The 18301-nt window shown below is 29.3% G+C and overlaps 1 protein-coding gene across 2 annotated transcripts in view; it reads left to right on the top strand.

Moving 5' to 3' along the window:
- Positions 1–18301, top strand: part of sit (stuck in traffic) — a 64109-nt gene that overhangs the window by 23932 nt on the left and 21876 nt on the right. The window lies entirely within an intron of this gene.

Below are 18301 nucleotides of genomic sequence, written 5' to 3'. Positions count from 1 at the left end.
TCATAAAAAACACACATAAAAGATTGAAAATATTTATTAATAGTATGATTCAATATAGTTCACACTCGCTTCAGAACAACATTTAAATCACTCATATAACGAATCGAATGCCTGAGAAAAACGCCTCTTCCCTTCAGTTCTTTCGCGTCACAGTCCGTTGACATATCCTCGATGACACATCCTCAAATCTCGTTTCTGCGAAACGAGCACATTTTTTTCTTTTTTAAATCTTCGACTAAAATTTTACGTACTGTCTCTCTATTGATCCCTGTCATCTCTTCTAACACTTGAAGTTCGATCTTTGGCTGAACACTTTTGAATACTTTCTGTCGACTTTTCTGTTCTGGAAATCGAAGGCCGGCCGTTCATCGTCCTCTAATGACCTTCTTCCACTCTTTGAACCTTTTATGTCATTTAAATACACTTGTTCTCGATAAACATTTTTCATCGTACTTTTGCATAAAATTTAATCGCTGCTCTTTGTTCTATTTGAAACTTCGACATGACGAAAAAATTAACTTTATTAAAACAATTATGTAACTTTTGAACGTATCAACCAAACTAATTAAAATTATAACTTTATATAAATAATAAATAAAAAATATAACTTCATATAAATAAATGTTCTTTCTAACTAATCCCGTTGATTCCCGACTGATAGTGTTAATAGTATTACTATAATAATGTCAGTCCGGAAACTTAATTGTCACATTGTGTATATCCTTGTAATGCAGAAAATTATGACAATTAATGATAATGAAAAGTTTTTGTGAAGAAGCAATTTCCTTGAAATATAACGTTGCCACGTGTTGTTTTTTTTTTGCGCTGATCCTCAGCTATTTAATATTATTCTGATAATTTATCGATCACGATACTATTGCGATAGGAAATTCACTTGTAAGATAGGAATTATTACATAAAAAATGTTTTAAATGTCACAAAAAAGATATAAAATTATAAAATGTATATAAAAATATTAATAGCATGTAGCAAGCAGTGTCATAATATCAAGGACTCGACTGAAATCATTTTTTGTCACTTTTTACAAGAGATGTCAGATGTGCTAAATAAATTTTGAATTTTAATTTTTGTTATATATGAAATTGCGTAAGTAGTATTAAGTGGGTTTAGAAAATACAACAGTTATAAAATCGGTTGTAAAATCGTTGAATAATAATTATCTGTGATTAGTGCCTACTTGACACTTTACAATATTACTCCATTATAAATCTAAAAATACAGACTCCAAATCACAATCCTTAAGACAATAAATATAAATAAAAAATATGAATTAATTATAAGCATTTAAATGTACAATAAATTAATAATTACTTACGTTTTAGTTCACATTTCTTGCAAAAAATATAAAATTAAAATGGTTCTCGGTTTTATGAAATTTGGATAGATTAATTGTTTGACAATTTAAAAAAAATTTGATTTATCCATTTAATTAATTGAATATAATAATTTTCTAATTGCAAAGACAATATTAACTTGGTTTAAATCAAGATACTACGAAAGAAAATAAATATGTTCATAAAAGAAATTCAAATTGCATTGTATCTGTCATATACATATATCTAATCTGTTAAATTAATTAAGTATTTGTACCAATAATGCCTGTATTGTGTTCTTATTAAAACAAATTTTCTTATGTGATTTATATATAATTTTTCATAGTTATTTGCATTAAATACTTATTGATATAAAAAAAAAATCAGTATAGAGTTTAATTTTTGTTTTTGTTCATAATTTTGTATCTTTTATTTATATTAATTATAGAAATACAATATATTTTATAACATTTGATAGACTTTTTTTTCAGATTATCAAAATTCCTATTTTATTGAACTACAATATAATATATATTTTTCCAATAGAAAAATTATTTTTTCGTATCACTTGTTATATTGAATAGTCATTTTTTAAATGATTTTTTTTTGAAAATTTTAGGTGACTTTCACTTTTTTTAAACAAAAAAGAGAATTCCTGTAATATTAATATTCTATAAATCATAAAACCGTAAACAAGAATTATTAAGAATGCGGATCGACATTGGTGAGGATATTTTGTTTTACATATTTCATTATCTCAACAAATTATATTCTAATACAAGAGGCTTTGCGTTAACAGAGATTATTACAAGGTTTTTTTCGATAACACGTCTGTTTATCTTTGAAACGTTTTTTGTAGCGTTTTATTTACATACGAGATTACTTTATGAAGAATTGTGATTTTGTGTGAGTTGTTGCGATACAAGGTAGCGCAATTGCTACTAGACTCAATTAATAACACTTTCAAAGAAAAAAGTTTCATAAAAAAAATTATAAATCTTATTCTTTGCTGTGACTTAATATGTTTTGTTGTGACATAATTGGCCATCTCTGACGTGAGAGAAGATGGACTTTTCCAGGATTTTTTAAATCTTCCAATAATTGTGCTCAGTAATTACACAATAAAATTTCTATTCTAGTAAATTCTAATTATTTACTAGAACGTATGCTTCTGAGGAAGAAAAATTTATATGTAATTCATATATATTTAAAATTTGTTTCTTTCAATTTACTTATAATTGAAAAAAATTGATAAATAATAATGCCGCAAAGTAAATTACGCGTGATTATAATTACTGGTTGTAAGTAATCAGTCCGAAGAGGGCCTAAAAGTTAGAGATGACAGTTTCTGTATTACTCTCTTTTAATTTGTAATATCCTTTGAATCCTCGAATGAACTTTGGTTTTTATAGATTTTTTTCTGTCCGTTTTTTAATGTTTTATTCATTATATTGAAATTAGCCAGACAATCTACAATTAAAGAAACGTCTGATGGTCCTGGAATATCCTGTCTGCTCATTGTTAAAATATTATACACAAGCATAGTATTTGGAATAAGAGAATGAGATAAGCGGTATCGATGCCACATTTGATTTCATTGATGGACGCGGAATAAATTTTACTCTAAAAATCAAGAGGCGTAAGGCATAAAAGAACAGAAATTATGTAGATGCATTTCAAAGTCGAGGTCAAGTATCCTGTCATTTGTGCGCGGATATTTCAGGTACGAAATTAATTATTCGCCCTTGAACTATCGTTTAAGAACTCATCCATCTATTCTCAACTTTTTCTTTTGAAAATTTTATCTGTGAAAAAAAATTGCGATGGTGCAATCATGATCAAAGCGTTCTTACTTTTGTCCATCAATGTAGTAAAGACAATCACACAATTTTAAGTTTAGCACGGTTGACATCCTGATATTACCGAACAATGTCATCGAAGAAATATTTAAGAATACACCTAAATTAGCTTGATTCACATACACAATTTTAAATAAAATATTATTGATATTCAAAAACTAAAGTTTATTATAAAAAAGAGACTATACTTTACAAATTTTAAATATCGTATAAAATTTTCTGATAGTTTCGATGAGTTCTAATCTTGTATATCGCAGATTGGATAGTTACGTTATTTAAATTTTGTTTACATTGACGTAAATTATTAACTGTACATACATTATACATATATAGTACATTATTAGCTCGAGTGTACTTGATTTGATCGTTATCTTGATTATGGAAAAAACATTTATGACAAATACTTGGGAAAATAGAAAAATTGTTTATTACTTTTAAATTATATACTTACATATTTATATGAGTGAAAATAAAAAACGGAATAATATCTATAGAAAATTAAGCACTGAGAGAAATGTTCTGTTTGATTCAACAAATTGTCTGTTCAATTTTCGTCGAAATAGATAGATTCTAGTTATGAGCTCGTAACTAAACAGATTGTTAAATCTATCAGATTCTGGTTAAATCAACTAGAATTGTTGCATTAATAGGAATTCTGGTAGATTCAATTAGAATTTGTCTGTTTCGTTCAAAATTAAACAGACGGTTTGTTGAATTAAACATTTTTTTCAGTGAGGAAAATGTTTTACTATTACAATACAGCGGATTCTTGTATTTTCAGCAAAGAATGCAGTAATTTAAAAAGAAAAAGAAATAAATTATAAAATACTTACACAAATATTAATGTTTAGGTGCATTGATTAATCGCGTATTTCTGAAACATAGATATTTATAAAATTTTTTGATTTTACAATGTACAACGCATTTTTCTAAATAAATAATTGTTAAAAATGTCAAAGTAAAAACAAGAATTTAAAAAATAGCTTTGTTATTAGTTGCGCAGATTGTGGATCATTGTTTCACTCTAAACATTGCATTTTTGAACCGAAAATATGCAATGTATAAAAGGATTTTCAGATAGCGCACGTTTTATATTCTTAATATCGGACAAGGACGTCTACTGCGTATACAAAAATTCCAATGTCAGTCAATTATCAAATATGTGTCACACAAGGTCGTAGAGAATCTTACGAAGAACTCGAGAACTTGTTGAGCTGCTGAGCTACAGTTTAGATTTGATTAAGACAACAACCTGTTTGCAACCCGCGTTACGCAGCAATGAAAATTTTGATTTATTAGAATAATATGCGATACGATTAAAGCTGGATGATCAACATTCTTGTTAACATATTTATTTGACGCAATTTTGCAACTTAGCATAGTCGACTTAAGCCGATTATACATATACAATGAATCGATATAACGAACGTCATTTTTATTGCTATCGTTAGGTAATAATCGTGAATCTCGCAAAAAAATTGATTTGCTAATCTTATAAAGTGCTTCGGCTTTTAAACTGTATGGTAAAAAAACTTTACTTTATAATTGGAATAGTAGATCATTATTTTTTTCTCAGCTAGCAGATGCAAAGATCGCTTGCTGGACATGAATATTTTTATATTTAGTATGCCTCGAGTCAAGTGTTTGAAGAAGGTGACCGAAAAGTTTTGGGAGAATTATAAGTATTTTACTAATGATATACACGCAAGTGTTTCGCAACTATTTCAACGATGTCAATATGTACAATCGGATGCGTCAATGATGTCGGACACTTACATTCAGGAGTCCTCGGTAATATTTAAGAAACGTACCTTTTCGTTTACATAATTAATTGTATAGCTCTCAAGTACTTTTCGTATTTGCAAAAAATGAACAGAATTGGCGAAGTATCAAGTATCCTTGCGAGACGCAACGGGCATCGTTAAATATTAATAATTACGTTCATATGTTAACCAACCCTCTTTCTGCTCCTCTGCCCTTCTTCGCTTTTTAGCGTATTTGTTTTTATGATTGATGCAAGATCCAATTGAAAATTGACATGAATTCCATTAGAACGATGAGGAAAGAAACATTCTTGACACAAATCTCTGTTTAGATACAGTTCATTAAAATTGTATAATTTGAGGCTGTGAGTTTGCTTACGTAATCTTAACAATAGCTGCGGAAAGTAGCCACTAAAATAGCCGCTATTTCCTACGTTATTTAAAATGTATTTTTCGATCATTATAGCGTCTGTTCGAAACAAGTTTCAATTAATAGATATTCTTATTTTTTGAGACTGTTTTAAGAATTCTTTCAGTTCTTTTTGCATTGTTTCCTCGTTCGTTGATGACATCGGCTTTCCGGAATGCAACACGAAACGAACGTGTTCCTTAGACTATCACGTGATAATCTGCCGTTAATGATTATATAAGTTACATGTCGTATTGGCCCGAAATTCGCGTGACGTATAAATATATTTTAATGCGATCGGTATGCAAACGCGAGCGTTCCGATAGTAACGAGAAGCTACGCGCATCATCGAGTAATTTCTCTTTCGTTTTGGTCGAATAAAAATAAAACTTGCTCGCTGTTCGAAATTTTGTTCTCTAGCAATGCAAAAATCCGAAATTTCTAAAGAATATCTATTTACAAGGCCTTTCGATCAAAAGCGTGGACATCCTTTCGACATCTTTCAAGCGGTTTATGGATTTCAAGAGGTTTATGGATTTCTTGTCTTACTCAAATTAATTGTTTAATATTGATTTAGTCGTTTTGAAATGCAAGAGAAAAAAATTACTGTGGAGGTTTTGATATGAATTGACGACTCCTAGTTTGTTAACTGTAACTCTGAAACTCAGAAACAGACATTGAACGATGTAAATATCTTTTTTTGTATATCTATGATTCGGTCGCGCGTGAACTTGCCGCGAGACACTAACGTGTTTCTTGATTCTTGAACAATAAACAGGAATAATTGCATTTTACATTATTTGTTTTTTATCGAGTATTTCTTTCCTTGTGGAAAAATTATATTGAAATTACGATAATTGCCGCTGTACCGTAAGTAAACAAACTCATTAGATTATTTTTATTGCATCAGGAAAACTTACTATGTATTATGCTTTAATTCCTTTTCTGATTCTGTGTGATTAACTCTTTTTTTAAAAATTAATTTGTAATATAAATCATTAAAGAGTGGCGTTTCAAAAATATAGAAGTGTAACATTAATTGAGAGAAAAATATTTATTGTTAGTCAATTTTGCCACATTTTGCCAATTTTTTAAAATTTTTATCGTTACAATTGAAAACTTTGCTTTTCGAATCCCTAGATATGTAAAAATAAAACCCCTAGATATGTAAAAATATGTAAAAAGAACCAGTAAATTAAATTTTTAATATTATGCAGATATTTGTAAAAAAACATGCAAGAATGCATAAAGCGTTTCCTGATTTTTAAAGGTTGTGTGACGAGTCGATTTTCGGCGTCCGTTACAAGGACGAAAAGGCTCGGCCGAGAAAACCGAGGTAATTTGAGGTTGCATCCTCGCCTCTGAGAGGGAGCGATCTTTCCATCTCGGTTTTGTACCGAATTGTAATAATTACATCGTTCTATATTATTGTTATCTTATTATTATTATTATTAATTTTCATTTATGTATATATATTAATATTATTTCTTTATTTCATCATCATTATGATATATTAATATTATTTTATGATATTATACAGGGTGATTCAAAATAACCGTATGTCCTCAAAGGGGCATATTCTTGAGCGTATTCTGAGACAACTTTTCCTTTGGCAAAAGTTTGTGCAGAGCTTAATTTTCAAGTTATAAAAGAAAATAGTTAGCGTATCGTGAGTCGAGTACAAGAAACAAGCAGGGGCGTCGCAACTCACCGTTACAAGCGAGTGTTTACGTGAAGCGCCTGCTACAATCAGCTGACACTCACGATACACAAATACGTATACGCATCTCTCTTTCTCTCTTTCTCTCTCTCTCTTTCTCTCTCTCTCTCTCGCTCTCGCGATGAGACAGATCCATATCGAGTAAAAGTTTTTCCACTTTTTTATGGTTCACGTTTCACATTTCAAAACACAACACATTCACATACTCTGTTCACTCACTTCATCGATAAAACGAGGAATTTATTTAATGATCACTACTAATCACTCGGTGCGTAAAAATTACTCGAAAAAAGAAACACGTGTTTTTCGAGTAATTGTGTATCGTGAGTGTTAGCTGATTGTAGCAGGCGCCTCACGTAAACACCCGTGTGTAGCGATGAGTTGCGGCGCCCCTGCTTGTTTCTTGTACTCAACTCACGATACGCTAACTATTTTCTTTTATAATTTAAAAATTAAGCTTTGCACAAACTTTTGCCAAAGGAAAAGTTGTCTCAGAATACGCTCAAAAATATGTCCCTTTAAGGACATACGGTTATTTTGAATCACCCTGTATATACTGTTGTATAATATTTCCTTGGGGCTTCCTTTCTCCGATTTTTCTGTAATTTATGAAGAACCTTGTCCTTCTACCAATTCATGTGCGAGGTGAGCTATCGGTAAGAATACCGTCACTACACGTAAGATTTTGTAACTTTATGCGGCGCGAATTACCGCGCCTGGCACTCAAGTTTATTTGCCGATTCTGCCGTATGATTTCTTTTAACCAACTACCGATACAGCGACAAAGTTGAACGTATTATTCAAAATTTCAGAAATAGCAGTTGACAATGTCACGTGATATAAAAATATTACATTGCACAGTGTCAGCCTAAGTAAAACCTGTTTTTAATCTCAGAGTCATCGAAAATTTTTCGAGATTTAGATAATATTATAATAATTAAATTCAGTAATATATCACGGATGCAAATTACAAATGTACATAATTTATACATTATTATTTTTATCTTGAAATTTGTTTTTAACAGCAAAACATATGTATCTATTTAGAAGTAAAGTGATATATACAGGGTGTCCCACAACTTCCACAACAGTAGAAAGAGGCATATTCTTGACGAAGAATATACAAAAATTAATGTTTAGGCTATAAAATTGTAGGAGTAATTAATGGTTGAAAGTGATCAATAGGAGAGCACGGAACGCGACGCTTTTATTTGAAAATTTAGTAAATGCTCGTAGCAAGTATTGTCAAGTTCATATTGCGTCGCTGTTGATTGTCGAATTTCCAGGCGGTCAACTGTCATTCGCTCTGTATAAGGAGGCGATTGACAGTTTATCGCCTGGAAAATCGACAATCAACAGCGACGCAACATAAACTTGGCAATACTTCTCACGAGCATTTACTAAATTTTCAAATAAAAGCGTCGATGCTCTCCTATTGGTCACTTTCAACCTTTAATTACTCTTAGAATTTTATAGCCTAAGCATTAATTTTTGTATATTATGAATCTTTTCTTCGTCAAGAATATGCCTTTTACCGCTGTTGCGGGAGTTGTGGGACACCCTGTATAAGTACTTGAGTGATGAAATTCAAGTTTGAGACGCAAACCAAAGTGGATTACCTTGTATATATGTTCTCTTACATCAACAACATCAGGAATTCGCAAAGATGGAAGTGATAAAGTTGTTGGGGATAATTATAAGAGTAAGATTTCTAGATTGTTACGTTTGAGGCTGGGGAAATCTATTGACCCTGTGCGAATACGAAACGACTGAGTCAGTTTCTTTAGTTCAAAGAAACTGCGATACACATAATACACATCTTTGAAATTTATCTATATTTTTTGGATATTTTATAATATACAATATTATAATTTCATTTTTAGCGACATTAATACCAAAAAATAAATTAAAACAAGTTGTTTAAATAACTAAGCGCGATATTATCTTTAATAAAAATATCATATCACACATTACTTGGTAAATTTATGGTTGTTGATTTGCATACGCGGAAGGCGGAAGGCCTGCCATTTTTTTTTAACAATCATATTGTACATCTAAAAGTATCAATTAATGTTTTTATTATTCAAAATGAGATGGAAAACTACATGAATTTGCATTTTATTTATGTGATTGATCATTTATTAGTTATTTAAGTAGTTTTTTAAATGTATTTTATTAAGTGCGTATATCTTTTTACTCAATTATTGAAATCACTTTTTTGTTATTACGTATACATATGTATGAAATTTTTCTTCAAAATATGATGATTCTTTTTATATTTTGAATAATTAATTTATTAAATTAATAGATATTTATTCTTATGAGATTGGGAGTGTATGTATATATATATAAAACGCCATATTATTATATTTACAATATAAATCTAGGATATTGCTTTTTCTATAATAATGACTTTATAGTAGTAATTAAAAAATAAATTGGCTATATTGACCCAGAGCCGGGTGTTAGATGCTCAAAAAATAATAATTAACGAAAATGTCAATTCAAACGTTTCGGCACATTTATTTCGGCCATCTTCAGTGATAATATCAAAGCAAGTAAACAAACGTTACAGAGGAAACATGAAATAATAAAACAAGTATGTTCCGCAAGGCTAACGCATATCGGTTGGAAAATTTTGAACGCTCGTTGTAAAATAAAATATAAAATGTAAATAAAAATAATAATATAATAATATAAATAATAATATAAATAATAATATAAATAATAATATAAATGTAAATAAAAATAATAATATAAATGTAAATTAAAATAAATAATAATAAATTAATACCGCAAACGCAAAGTTATCGTATAAGAAATGCATCTGCTAACCTGCATTTCTTATACGATGACTTTGCGTTTGCGGTATTAATTTATTATTATTTATTTTAATGCATCTTCTAACCTGCATTTCTTATACGATGACTCTAACACCCGGCTCTGGGTCAATATAGCCAATTTATTTTTTAATAATTTTTTATTATTAAGGCCCAAGATTGACTTTTCTTTTATAATTTATAGTAGTAATATTTTTAAACATTAATAAACAATTTTTTCACGTTAAATAGTTCTTAAAAAAATGTTTTAATACTTTAATTATTACATATATGTTATGCATATTATCATTATCACATAATATATCATGGAAATTAAGCAGAGAATATACAAATAAAAATTATAAGGGCTCCAATGATAAAACATCAAATTAAAACGTGAAGGAGCAAAAAAAGCCAATCACTATCATAATTTTCATGGATTCAATTTATATATCTCTGTTCACATTATCTCTTTATCTCTTACTGAATTAGCGGACACATCTAACCGAACTCTATTATGTATACATATATTTATGTATTTATTTTATTTATTCTGTTTCACCTTTTTGAAAATTAAAGTTAAAACTTTCGGTTTTATTTTACTTCAGTGTAAAATACTTAATACCTGATAATAACTGACCAAGATTATATAACTATTCGTAATTTAAATCGCATTAACTTCAATAACTAACGTATAAGGGAAGTTCAATAAAATTTCTAAAGTGCGTGTAATGGAATAACTGTTAATGGAATACTACTGTTAATGGAATAAAAAACGTTGCGATTAGCATTGAAATAATCAGAATAAAATGCTTGACTTTGTGATTTATGAGATATTGCTGATTTATGCAGTATTTTGCATAAATTTTGCTGTCGCATTTTACAATCGTGAAATATAACGTTAACTTTAGAAATATTAATGGGAAGTCTTTGATTATTAATTTTATACAATAAAATTTCTACATTTCTCATAAATATACAACTACATATACATATACATATACATATAAAGCTGTTGTTTGAAAAAGTTTTATGATATATTACTATGGAGTATTATTATAATAATTTTTCATTTTAACCCTTTTATTCTCACTGTAGCTATATGGCTACGTATTTAAAATTATGAAATAAAATTACTATTACTAGATATATTTCCATATCTATGAATATGTATTAATTCTGTTTAGTCTTTTATATGTTCTTTTTTTATATGTTCTTTTATATAATTCTAACATATATTTTGATATGCATTTACAAATTTCGCAATAAAATATCAGAATATTATCATTTTTTATTTTTTATTATCACAATTTGATGATAAAAGTTATTTTAAATGCAATGAAAGTTTAAAAGTTATAATTTCCTTGAAATATTTTAAATAGATTTATTAATCAAAAATAAGAAAAAAAGTTTTTATTATGTATAATTACTTTACAATACAAATTATTGTACATGGTTGCAATAAAAATAAAAATTGCTAAATATTCACAAATAAAAAAGTCTTTAAAATATTAAAAATTTTTTGTGAATGATTTATTTGTTACGTCATATGCACAAAAATATAAAAAAAAAATTTTGTAGCTGTTAAATAATTTGGGAATAAAGTGGTTAAGATAAAAAGCAATTGCTTAATTAATAAAAATCAATCTAAAAGATTTGTAGTGAAATGTCTATAAAATTTGTTGTTTTTTTTTTATGATTTACGTCTTGGAAAAGAGTGGTACTCTTAAAATAGTATTAACTTTGTGTTACAATTGTATTATATATATTAAATTATTATATATTTATTATCATTTATTGCTATATCAAATAACACGCGCCTGTCGAATTGCAACCATTATTCGTAGCTTGTCTACCGTTCTTTCGAGATTCTGGACTCATCCAAATCTTCACATTGGTTGAATCATGTGATTTTCAATAAAATAAATCAAAATAAATAAAATTAATTAATAATTTTAGTATAAAATTGAAATAAATTATATATATATAAAGAAAGCAAGAAAAAAATCTTTAATTAATGATGCAGATATCCTTGTTTAGCCGGTTTTATTTTATACGATTTTGTTGATGATGAAAGAAACGTATCTATTAAATATTAATTTGATCAGAAAGGTCAAAAGTAAAAAAATATATGTACACAAAGATGCATGCGTGCTTGTGAACACTTTATAAGATAAAAAATGTATAGATAAAAATGCACTTTATTAATTTATTATTAATTATGAAGAATATATGATAGAAATTTTAAAGTAAATAAATATTAAAGCAAAACAATCTTCATTTTAATTCAATGTAATGTACATTTTACTTCAACAGATTTCTGGCTTTTTACTTTAAGATTATAATAAAAATTAGAGAAATTTATAAATTACTTATTATTAATATGAGAAAAAAAACAATTTAAAATTTTACAAGAAACGTAGCTGTGTATGTCTATTTTTCATCAAATTCAGGACATTTTGTTGATTGTAATTAATGATTGCGATTAATTAATTATTTATATGTTTCGAGTTTACAGATATACGTGGATTGTTTGAAAGTTTTTGGCATGAAATATAAATCAATATAGATTTTAGAGAGAATCGTTAATTAAAGATTTCTGAAGAAATCTGAAGCTATAATCATCTCTGATGAACGTTCATTTTATATTCTGACTGACGAATATTATGTATGAAAAAATTATTCGTAAGAAAATTTGTTACAAGACAATGCGTATTCAACGAACTGAACTACGATTTATTGTCATATCCACTTTATAAGCCTAATGTGGCGTCGTTTGACTTTCATCTATTTTTACGCATGAAAAAATTCCTTTCTGGAAAGAAATTTTTCTGCCTTTTTTCTCAAATTATTTGTTAATTTATTGGAGCCTTAATATTATTATTAATTTGTTAAAGAAATTTTTGTCAGATGGAGAAGTGAAAGAAGCAAATGACGAATATTTTGTAGGTCTTGACGAATTGAAGTTACATAAATATAATGACTTTGGAACATTGTCAATCCAAATGCATTGAAGTCTTTATTTTTTTATTTCATTCCGAGAATCTTTCGAATGATCTACGTATAAAGTTACGTATATGCGATTTTTTGATTGGAAACGCATAATGAGAATAGCATAATCGCGCAACAATCTGCTTGCTATGTATTTATATTCATCTTAATTACTGCGTGCTGTATGCACATATTGATATATTGATTCCTAGAAAACATTTTCTTAATTGCGACTGTCTTTTTGCGTACATATAAACGATACATAGTAAAGCATACTAACAAAGGCACATATAAAAAAAAGATGTGCAGAAATTATTTGCTTTAAACTACAATAATTACTTTTTATTTCAGTCGAGATTGCTCTTGATGCAAATTATCTCGATCCAAAGGACAATCGTTTGCATCCGCTATAAAATCCTACAGATACGTGCAACAGAGTGCTTACAAAGTTATAGTAATGATAAAAATGAAGCAAACCGATTTGATGAATCGACAGAGGTTAATGTGAAGTCAACATTTCAAAGTATTAATATTCAATGACGTCAAATTTTTTTCACGTCTGTGTATGCGTACATTCTTTCATAAAAATTTATCAGGCTACTTGAAATCGATGCTATTTGACAAACAATTCTTTGCATCTTTGATTCGCGATAGCTATAAAGCTATTTTCATTTTATTATAATGGATTAAAGAGAAAGCTCATAAATGATCCATTTATTAGAGTATTTTGTTAAATTTGTTACTGAAATAACAATATTATAGAAGTAGAAAATATTTAAAATTTTTACAGATATAAATGTAAGAAAGCGAAATCACAAATATCACAAAAAATTCATAAGCATATAATTTTCATTATTTAAAAATATAGACTTGAGACTTTTGGAAATAAATTTCTTGATTACGTAAAGGAATTATAGGTGCACGCAAATTTTTTCTCCGGCCTGATATATAATATAAGTATTATTATATTTGTCTGTCTGACACTATTGGCAAACGCTGGTCTAATAAAACAAACTGCATTGGAAAAAATATTCAAACAGGTATGCTGCACAGGGTTGATATTAATAAAATTTTATTGCGTTACCGGTTGCGCTTTGTCAAAACATGTTGCAGCCGTAGTGAATGTGGCTGGAAGTGCGACTGATGAATATTCATCAATAAATAATGGACCATCTATTGAGGCATCTCGTTTCGATGCAACATTAGGAAGGAATTTTTCTTCGTTAGATACGTAATGCGTATCGTTGCGCTTTTGCGGTTCAATGCTATTCTCATAAATCGTGTCGCGAGATAGGCGAGGCATGTATGTAAACCGTGACTTTTTGACATTTTCGTTTACCAACCTATTGGACCTTTCCAGTTGCCGCAATAGAACGAGATGTATTTACGACGTCGCGAAATAAAGTTAATTATGCGGTGCTAAATAATTAATCGACGGAATAGATTGTAATTGCATGCTTAATTAACGTCAGTAAGGAAGATTTTATTTTGTCGCTGATGTTATTTACGTTGTCATTAATGTTGCGAAAAATGGAGTATTTCTCAATACCAAAAAAATCAGCAATTAGTTATAGATCAAATTTATCTGTCTAATTTAATTATCAGCATTAACATTGTCGAGTTTGTGAGAAATTTTTTTTTATTTGTGCGTTTTTACGTTCACATTTAGATTAAATTGCGTTAGCAATTTCAATTTAAATATTGTTTTATTTATTTATATATATTTAACAATATATTTGAGAATATTATACATCTAATTTTTTTTCTCAAATTTTTTGCAAGCACTACAAATATTGCAAAATTAAAATGTCAATAGTTTGACTCAACTGTTGAGACAAATTAATCCTTACTACCCAATTTCTGTACAGAAACGATCCTTTGCAAATTATCGCTTATTTGGAAATATTTTGTTAACATAAATACACTTGTTCAGTTTTTATTTTAACTTAGCAATCTTTAGAGAAATGAATGATGCATACAATAATTTCTAAAGCGTACGCAAACACTTAATTCTTTCGACACCATTGCGTATATTTTACATCTCTCCATTACGACTCTGTATAATGAATTATACTGCAAATGGGGTCACTTGCGTAGCCAAATATTATTTTTCCGCGCATATTTTGCTTTTTTTACTTCTTCTGGAGGATGATAAAATGAGATCGGCAATTAAAGACACGTAGAGACAGAAGTATTGTCTTAATCTTTAAAGTCCGCTCCAAATACATATATACTTCACATTTAAACATATATTGTTTATTTATTCTAATAATTAATTTGTAAAAAACAATTTATTGCAAGTATAATTGCAGTCTTTTAAATTACGAGGTAAATTAAAAAAAAAGCTTTAAGTAGTATAACATTTAATTTTTTTTTAAAACACATTTATAACATTTTTTTAAAGGCTTTATTGCATCTTAAATTTCGTTATAAATTTAGTGAAATTTTATTGTGTCGACAGTTAATTATAGATGCCTAATATTAACGGTAATACGAAAAAAGAATACATTTGTTACGTCGAAAATGTAATTTTTATATTAAGCGAAGATTTAAATAGGATTAAAGCATTGGTGCTGCATTCTTTCCGATCGATTCTGTATAAATGACGACGACACGACGACGACGACAACAACGAAATTGCAACACTCGTTCAAATACCGGAGGCGAGTATGCAGAGAAAGCAGACATTTACTCGCCTCATTCGCTTACTCGCTCGCTCACACGTGCTCGATTTGCACCGCGTCGGACAACCGGTGGCAGTGGGATTTTCTGCGATCAGTAAGTGGCGATCTTGGCCAATCTGATCGTCAGTATATATAGACAATCGTTGGGCCCTGACGTTGGCTGTGGTCCACCGATCCTCCAACATTCCCCCTGGTGATGTGTTTACAACGTCTGACCGCCATGAGACGTCGCAATCGGTGTTCTCACCGGACGATCGTAATCGGCACTCGTCAATTACGCGTTTAATTCATCTTGTAATAATGAGGCAGCACGCTCTCTCGATTCCCGAGAGCAGCTGTTTGCGTTCCTTCTGAAGAGAAAATTTTTTTATAAAATATACGTATAAAATATACGTAGCAGTGAATCCGAAAAGCTTATGTCCTTTTGCGGATTTGTCATTGCTTTCGCAATTAAGCAAGGATACATGTCGAGGCCTTTTTTTGACATTTTTTGTTATGCTGATTTTTCATTGTCTGTGACCTACTTATCGAAAGCGGTTAAATTTATTCTTATTCGATCCTATAACTCGAAAATGAGAGAAATATAAATACGCTATATATTATTAGTTCAAAAATTGCACGATGACGCAAATACATTTTTCTTATACATTTGCAGAAAGGAAAGATTAACGTTGTCTCTGCGTTTTCCAATGTCACTTCATCGCGCGCAGTTTGCAACAGCGCGATTTATACTTCTGATTTGCATTCTAAAATCTAGATAAGCATGCTCAAATATTTTATGAAATTAATTATTGAACGATACGCGATTGAAAGTTGGTTGCAAAGCAATCAATCCCGTTGCGTCTTTATTGTGTTGGTTATCGTATCCTGCAACTGATTGCCGAACAAGTGACGGTAGGATGTCGTGATGTAATGATGCTCGAACGATCGCCAACCGGCTTTTTGGGCGGGAGAAAGAACCCACGTCGTCAGGTTTTATAGTTAGATATCTGCAAAAACAGGCCGATTTCGTCGAATGCGCTCTCGTCTTCGTCGGTTGACCTGCATTCGCCGCTTGGCTGACGTAAAGGAGCGTAAAAGTGCGGTAAAAGTACAGCGGTCTCCGATATTACTGGAGCGGGTGCGTGTGCGTACGCGCAATTTTGCGAATTCCTTTGCGAAAATATGCCGTATTTCATAACTGGACGCAATCGATTCTGCAATTCGCGAAGCACACCCGCAATAGTCGAGCAATCGAGTTTGAATTTCGGACCCAGGTACGCGAACAACCACGTGCAATACAAAAGAAATCAACAGTATGTCCGTAAGATAATTAAATTGGTAACATAATTGAATCGGATAAATGAAAAAGATCTTTATATCCATCGTCGCGCATGACTTACCATCTGACGTAGAAAACAGTGCAATGCATTTCACGCGGCACTTTTACGATATCAATATGATTTGTTAAGAATTAGAATCTCGTTTTTCATGCAGTTACACAAGATTGGTTTTACGCAGATGAATTTACGTGGTATTTTACTTTCAAAAACTAATTTCACAGACTCTTTTTAAATCTGTAATATTATTTACTTTTTCTTTAATATTAAATCTGTTATTATGCAGTTTCTTGATATAATAAAATTTATCATCTATTTTATATGAAATAATAAAATGTTGTAGATATTTATAAAAAAAAATTATATTATTTGTGATTTTCAATATTTCAAGAAAAGTATTTAAACTTGTCATAAAATATTATGATTAGTTCGGACGAATATTAAATGTGCCTTTGCGAAATCAAAATGTAAGCGATTTATTTTTATATGCGCATAAAAATATACTAATTTATATTTGAAATTTTTTTACTTGTTCCATTATTTTTATTTCTTGTTTTTTTATAATTGCCAATGTTATATATAATAGACGTACGCAGTTTTATGCGAGTACAAAATTTGGTATATTGCTGAAATACGCAATGACTCATATGCAATTTCTATTTATCATCGAGACATTAAAATGAATCAGCAAGGTGTTGCGCCACGGTGTGATTGCCTAATTAGGTAATAAAATGCAATGATACTATCTAGCACAATGTTAACGTGCTTTCTTATTCTTGAAACTTCATAAAATCTAATTCAGTATCTAACCGTGTAATTAGCATGCCGAAAAATACTAATTAACTTAGCTCTACTATTGATGAATGGAATTGTATTTCCTCTTATTAATTTTTTTCTACCAATTTATCTTTACTTTCCTCTTTCGTGATACTATCCGTATTAAAAACATCACAAAGTTGATTATGAATAAGAATCGGTAATTATTTTTCGCGAAACTTATTAAAACAAAAAAACTTCTTAGACTCTCTTCTTGCAACTAATAATCATATTACATTATAATAACATAATTATATTGCTTATTAATATCAGATTATATAATTTTTATTTAAACATGTATTTATAAATTTTTTAAATACTTTGCATTTACTTTGTGTTTTACAATTTTTTAATCCTAGTACAATACTTGAAGTCAATTAAAATTCGTGACATGATATTGTTTATAAAATATCCATACGACTCAAATTTTGTAATTATCTCTAGAAATTTATAAATCGATTACACAAGCCGCATATCAGTTTGCAACGCGATTACATTGTGACCGTTACAACGGCAGGAATCGTTTACCTATTCGATAATTGCTGTCAAGAAGCATATTGCGAATTGACCGACGACTTGCTGTTTAA

This window comes from Linepithema humile, chromosome 6 (assembly GCF_040581485.1).
Source record: "Linepithema humile isolate Giens D197 chromosome 6, Lhum_UNIL_v1.0, whole genome shotgun sequence".
In the NCBI taxonomy this organism is placed as follows: Eukaryota; Metazoa; Arthropoda; class Insecta; order Hymenoptera; family Formicidae; genus Linepithema; species Linepithema humile.
The sequence above is the reverse complement of the archived record's forward strand: the minus strand, read 5'-3'. Positions and strand labels throughout refer to the sequence as shown.